Source organism: Panthera uncia (genome assembly GCF_023721935.1).
Source record: "Panthera uncia isolate 11264 chromosome B2 unlocalized genomic scaffold, Puncia_PCG_1.0 HiC_scaffold_25, whole genome shotgun sequence".
NCBI classification, from domain to species: Eukaryota; Metazoa; Chordata; class Mammalia; order Carnivora; family Felidae; genus Panthera; species Panthera uncia.
Genome location: NW_026057581.1, coordinates 6,105,648 through 6,112,792, shown reverse-complemented (window position 1 = coordinate 6,112,792; position 7,145 = coordinate 6,105,648). Strand labels below are relative to the sequence as shown.

The 7,145-nt window shown below is 40.2% G+C and overlaps 1 long non-coding RNA gene across 2 annotated transcripts; it reads right to left on the bottom strand.

Annotated features, from left to right (window-relative positions):
* Positions 1-580: 580 nt before the first annotated feature.
* Positions 581-6,923, bottom strand: LOC125939510 (uncharacterized). Of its 2 annotated transcripts, XR_007463074.1 has the most exons (3): positions 6,775-6,923; positions 2,601-2,786; positions 581-715 (listed from the first exon to the last, which is right to left on the bottom strand). It is a non-coding gene; the product is annotated as an uncharacterized LOC125939510 (long non-coding RNA). The 2 variants fall into 2 exon arrangements; XR_007463073.1 differs by lacking the exon at positions 2,601-2,786.
* Between the last annotated feature and the right edge of the window lie 222 nt (positions 6,924-7,145).

The following is a 7,145-nucleotide window of genomic DNA, read 5'->3' as shown; positions in this document are numbered from 1 at the left end:
CTTATTGTGGCTGCCCCAGCCTCCACAAAGAGCCAAATTTAAATAACTGTCTACTAAAACCACTTTCCGCGTTAAGAGGTGCGATGGCTCTTTCTGTATACACCAATTAATTCTTTATCAAAAAAAACCCTTTTATATCATATGGAAATGGAGTTAGGGTGGCATAGAACCAGCGCTTGTGGACTCTGGAACAAGTTGAATGGCTGATGTTCCATTGTTACTTTTCATTTCAATGTTTAATAAAATATTGAGAGACAGTAGGAAGACACATGGAATTTTTGGTGGGAAATAGAACAGTCCTTTGTGACTGGACAAAATGGAGGGAACCTTTGGCTTCTGGCATTTTTGGTCATCTATGTAGGCTTGGCCAACTGCCACTTGGGCTCTCTGTCTCGTGCCATTGGATGAAAATATACCCCGTGTAGGGGAGTCCCAGAGGAGTTTGACAATATGGACCTGACCTTTGGTTTCATCTCTGCCTTTATTATTATTTTTAAATAAATTAATACATATGTATTAATATAAAGATATCTCTTTGCAACTCTAAAATCTAAAGACAGGATATGCACAATAAAGCAGATACAAAAACACGAGCTTTACATTTAATCTTTACAATTCCCCTTCTCCTTCTCCTCCCCGTCCTCCTCCTCGTTCTTCTTTCTCTTCTTCTTTTTCTATTTAGGCTAAAGCTTACATCCCCATCTTCTTCTTGTTCCTGAAAAACAAAGAAAAATCAGTTTGGACCGCTAGTCAAGAGATGGTCCTATCTTCACATATCTGAAAACAAGCAGAATAATGTGACTGTTTTAACTTTCTGGTGCTTGAGTTTTACACTTCATTCGTGCTTATAAATATGGTGATAATACCAGCATGACTTGAGCAAATAGAGATAAGACAGAAGGTAATGGCTAAATTCCAGCATAAAATTCTTGAGTAAAATATTATTTAAGCACACAGCACCACCTTCCCAATGTTCATTTCAGACTTGGAAGCTTAATTCTTCTTATTTTTACATAGGTTTTACTTTCTAAAGACATAGAAAACAGTTGTCAAGATGGCTGACATCTTGAATATTATTATTTAATTTCATTGTGATCATTCCCCCCCTTAAAGTCAAGTAATCTTAATTTCTTTTCCATTCTTTTATGTCCTCTTTGTCAGTTATGTAACCATTTCAGATGTTCTACCTGAGTTTCTTTATGCCTTCAAAATGGTCTTTTTCATCTTATTCTCTCACACATTTGGGATGCAAAATAAAAAATGGCACGGCATAAAAATCAGACAAAAATTAAATATTTTCAGGAAACGATTACATAGCAAGCACCCACAAGGAAGGATTAGGTTACATAGTCCTGCTCTTCAATTTCAGGGTTTCATTTAGCTTTACTCATTTACTGATTTATAAACTCCCAGACGTATTTCATAAAGGAATTGTCAGAGTTTACAAAAATAAATATAAAAAAAAAGATTAAAAAAAAACCAAAGGTTGAGAGAGACAGAGTAAGGGGGAATATATGGGTTATACTCGAATAAACCCCTTGATATATAGAAGTATAAATATATGTAATGGACACTGTAGTTACCAAAGGCAAGTCACAGATTTGGCCCCAAAGCTTTTAGCAGTTAAAGCAAAAAGGGAACTCATCTCAGTTACAAGAATCACAGTGTTCCTAAGACTTACAAATAAAAACAGCAGAGAAAACCATATTTCAAGAAAAAAATACCCCAAACTAAAAATCTGAGAGATCTCTTTCATGGATTCTCATACACGAGTATGGGAAAACGTAATAGAAATAATCCTACAGTGAGTATAACGGCACATTTTATTGGACAGTTTCTTACGGCGTTTTCTATACAGGCAACTGGCATGAAGTTACTGGACAGTTTAGTGAAAACCAATAGAGATAGTGCCAAACATTTTGGTTCCATGCCCAGTTCTTTGGTTTGATCCAAAGATAGAGTCAAAATACATGAAAGAATAAATATGTAGCATGCCCATCGAGCCTACATCCGCAAACATCTCTTGACAGCCTGCATTTTGATAAGGATTAAATGGCAGAGACTTAAACATTTTTACCTGCCAGAAAGAACCTGAGGGCAACTCTGTGGTGCTGCAGATTGAGGACTAAGTCCTATCCCTCAATACTATGAAACAAAAATAGGGTCTGCCTCTACCTTCCCTACCTGACCTACGGTAAGTAAGACCTAATTTTAAAAGCTCAAGGAAATGAATGAAGCCCCCTTCTCTTGGGACCATCGCTTTTACCAACATGCAGTTCGAATGTACCTCTGTGAAAATTAGATCTATGGTTAGCCACAGACTTCTGTGAAAGAGAGAAACTCAAATTCCAGGCGAATCGGTGCTACCGACGTAAACAAGTGCGGTGTTCTCACCGCAAGATGTGCGTGTCTATAGAAATCGTCAAATACGGTAGCCCATTTTGATTTGTTTGGCTTTCCACAAAACTAAAAAATAAAACGCTACTGCTCATTTGCCAAACACATCAACTATTCGGTCAAATTCATTTTGGAGGAATCCGGAGAATGTTCCGTTGCTTTCAAAGTGGCATTTTTAGAGGACAGGGTAGGCTTGTTCCCACCTCCAATCCCCGAGAGAGAAATGGCAGGGGAGAGAATTCTGGAAGAAAATTGCAGGGTCTATATTCTCAAGGAGAAGGATTTTCTTATTTGCCTCCTCAGTTCCTTCCAGGGCCACACGGCACTTTTGTTTTACTGCCTTTTATTATTTCTTCCTTTTTCTCCTGTAACCGCTCATCCTCACAGTCCTGAAAGAGTTTAAACAAAAATGACTTTGTTTGGTTCTGCAGAATTAACATGACACTCAGGCATATTTCTAATTGAATGCAGATGTTTTCTAAGCAGAGACAAGCCTCAGCCTTGTGTGCATAATTCTTACCCTGCCCTAATGGAGAGAAGTGAGTCCAAAATTAGCAACTTTTTAAAGCCAAATCTGGCCATATGCCACAGAGACTTTGCTTTGGCTTTTCTTTCTTTCTTTCCTTCTTTCTTTCTTTCTTTCTTTCTTTCTTTTTTTTCTTTTTCATTTTCCAAGGGCGTGCAGACAGGAGGTCTTTAAAAAGCTATACAGGGAGGGCCACCATATTTCCAAGAAACTTAAAAAAGGAAGAGAGAAAGCCAAACTAATCAGCGTAGCAGTACATTTACGTTCTCCTCTACTCTCTGCCCTCAGAAATAAGACTTTTAAAAATTCACAAAAATGTTGCTCCCCGAGTGGCAGGGGCAGCAAGCTTTGGAGGGAATGAGGTCAACTCAAGAGCTCCGTTTTGACCGTCTTGAGACGGAGTTGCTGACACGGACAGACTTGTGAACACCAGATGAAGAAAGGGTAGCTCTGTGTTTTCTCAACTCCTTATTTCAACAATTTGCACTAAAGATGTTACAACCTCATTGTTCCGTCCAGATCCACGGCCATGTGCATGTCTGCTGGAATAGCAGGTTTTGAGACCGATTATGTGGTCCTTAAAAAAAAAAAAATCACTTTGATTGTTGAGAACCTCATAATCAGGCAGTTTGTGTACAATGTCTGTGCTCCAGAGGCCTGACCACAGGATTGGCCAGAGAATGAAGGCACGGCCGATGGAAATTCATGTTTCAGATAGAGGATGTGTATGCCATGTTTTCTGCCTTTCCCACTGGTGAAAGATTTCAGGACGACGAAGCAAACTTTCAAAATGTAGGATTATGTCTAATGTGAAAATAAATAATCCCCAGAAATTACACATTCATAACCAGAAACAAAATGCTTGAGTTGTTAAAGAGATGGTTTACTAATGCTAATGAACATAAAAAAAAAAAAAAGGTCAGCTTACACTTAGGTGTAGAATTAGGAAGAAATTTACCTTTTAAAAAGGAGGATTCATGGAACGCCTGCGTGGCTCAGTCAGTTAGGCCTCAGCTCTTGATCTCAGCTCAGGTCTTGATCTCAGGGTCATGAGTTCAAGCCCCATGCTGGGCTCTGAGTTGGGCATGAAACTTACTCAAAAAAGGAAGAAAAAGGGGGAGGGGGGTCCTGGTTGGCTCAGTCAATGGAGTGTCGTACTTTGGCTCAGGTCATGATCTCACAGTTTGTGAGCTCGAGCCTCACATTGGGTTTGCCACTGTTAGTGCAAAGCCTGCTATGGATCCTCTGTCCCCCTCTCTTTCTGCCTCTCCCCTCGGTCTCTCTCAAAAATAAACAAACGTTAAAAAAAAAAAAGAGGATTCCTGACTTTCACCAGCATTTTCAGCCCCTCATCCAACTCACTGACGTGAGAATGATTCTCTTGCTGTCCCATGGTCATTGAGTTTTTATTGGTTTCAATAAAAGTTCACCTGCAAGTGTACCATCACACTAGGTTTTAGTGATCTAGAGAACATTGACCTGCAGTGGATTTTGCCTCCATGGAATTATTTTCAAGGATCTGGTTATATAATCATTCGGATTCTACTTTAGGTAGAGAAATATCTCTTTGGCACATGGTTGAGAATACGGCTCTTGATCAAAGCTCAACATGTTGGGGAGAGAGGAAAGGAAGAAAGAAATATTTCTTCCCATTTTTTGCAATTCCTGATTGACCTTCCAAGGAAAGCTCCATTACAGAGTCAAAGTAGGTGACAACTTCGAGACACTAAAAGTTGAATCCATCTTCTGAAGAATTAATCCTTCCCTTGCTCAAATAACGTATATGAAAATGGAAAATGCGTGTCCTACTGCATTTTTTTTTGGCCACACCGTAGGACACTAATTAATAAACTACTCACGATTTCATGAAACATTCAACATGTGGGAATCTCTGAAGTGGCCTTAATAATAAGACACTGTTGGGGCACCTGGGTGGCTCAGTTGGGTAAGCGTCCAGCTCTTGGTTTCAGCTCAGATCATGCTCCCATGGCTTTGTGGGTTTGAACCCCACATCAGGCTCTGAGCTGGCAGCATGGAGTCTGCTTGGGATTCTCTCTCTCTCCCTCTCTCTGCCCTTCCCCACTCGTGCTGTCTCCGTCTCTCTCAAAATAAGTAAATAAAACCTAAAAAAAATATAATAAGACACTGTCTTGAGGGTTGGAAGGTTTTAATGGGTTTGGCCTGTCTCCATACCTGTGAGAAGATTTGGGGCTTTCGTGGTAAATAATTAGCGCGCTACCTAAAAGTCAAAATTGTAATATGAAAGTCTAGGAGAAAGAAATGTTGGAGACATGAGTAATGTCTTTGGAAATACCATCCACTTGAGTGTTCTAAGGGTTCAAAGATGTTAAGCTTCCATCATATCTAACATTATTTCACCAAGCAAAGGCCAAGGTGAGTTGAATATAGGTGCTAACAAATTATAAAGTGTACGTGACATTAAAAAAGACCAAAAATCCCACACCCGAAACCAATCTAATATCTGCCTCTTCCAAAGCTTGAAGGTAAAGGAGATTATTTTTTAATGTTTATTTAATTTGAGAGAGAGAGAGAGAGAGAGAGAGAGAGAGAATGTGTCAAAGTGGGGGGGGGGAGGGGCAGAGAAAGAGGGAGAGAGAATCCCAAGCAGGCTCTGTGATATCATCACAGAGCCGCATGTGGGGCTCTGAGATTGTGACCTGAGCGGAAATCTTGAGTCAGACCCTTAATGGACTGAGCCACCCAGGCGCCCTGAAAGGGGATTATTTTTGCAATATTTTCATGTTCAAATAGTGATAGAAAAAGACGAATGATCTGTAATCAAGGAAAACATTGAAAGCCGGTTTCAACCGTGAAGACTCGCTCAGGAATGCTGAATTTGTTTTTTCTTCCATGCATTACCCACTGATGCCTCGGGATGGATATCCTCACAACAGAAGCCTTTCTCCTGTGCTTTTGAAGTTCTGTGTTAAGCAGTTTCCAGGGCACCTATTTTCTGGCTTCTTCTTTGGGTTTTAGTTTCTGTTTGTTACCTGCTCTATTTAGTTACCCCTAGGGCACACAGCTAATAGCTTTTAGCTGAACAACTTCTGCTTTTAAAGGGAATTCATAGTGTGATGTTCTCAGGTTATCCTGTAACTGATTGTTTTTAATGAATGGCTCTTCTAGTTTGACTAAGGATTTCTGACCTTTAAGACTGTTAGTATTTCTAGGTGATATTTACTCTGTTGATCTCTCGCTTTCATTGTTTCTTTGCACTCTTTGTGTGTAGTTTCTCTGTTTAAACTAGTGAGTTCATGTGTTTTGAAACTAAACACTTAATCTCCTTTGGTTTGTATACTTTGCAGTCGTCGCCTGTGGAAGCACTCCCTCAATGCATTAGAGAGATGTTGAAATCCTGGTTTCAGATAAATTCTAGTGCTTCTTGCCAGAGGGAGAGGAGGGCCACTTGATGTGGCTTAACAACTCTGGTTTATTTTCTGCTTCATCTTGGTTTATCATCCCTAATAATATCAGACCTTGGCATTTCAGATACTTGCTGAGAACAGAGGAAAGGAAAAAAATATATATATCCTACAAGATCTTCACGCTACGGATTATTTTTTCTCCTTTCTGGGAATGAAAAAGGGGTAAGCTGACACTTAAAAGAATGCTATTTATTCGCTAAGCATAAGAGCAGATTACAAAATTACCGATCAGGAGGTTGGAGGCCAGTTTTTCTAGGTTGGGGTAAGACCGGGGGCAAGGTTACAGGCCCACCTTTTACCAGGGAAATCAGGTTTTAAAAAATGCTTCCGGAAGTTCTAAAGGAAAGAATCGAACAACCAGAGGGGACATGTGAAAGCGGAAACGGTCAGTGAAACCCTTTTTACCTCCATCATTTATTTGCTCTTGCTTCTGGGCTCATAAGCGAAGTTGAATCTGTGCTTCCCGCAAATAGACGCACGGCTGCCTTCGGCCCATCTGCCCGTGTCTGGGCCCCACACCTGGCTTCTGGAAGAAAAAGGACAGAACACAGTGAGACGATGTCTTTGATTCACTGCACCCTAGCTTGGATGCCACCCAGTCTTCCCAAATCACTCCTGTGTTAGCTAACAATCCGGTCTGGAGAGCAAGGGGAGATCTCTCAGGAGTCTTGGACAAATAAAAGCGGTAATCAAAAGTGAGGTATTTAACACAGCCCCAGCATGTGAGAAAAGGCAACAGATACCATTCCATTTACTGGCTTTCAAAATTGGGAAAA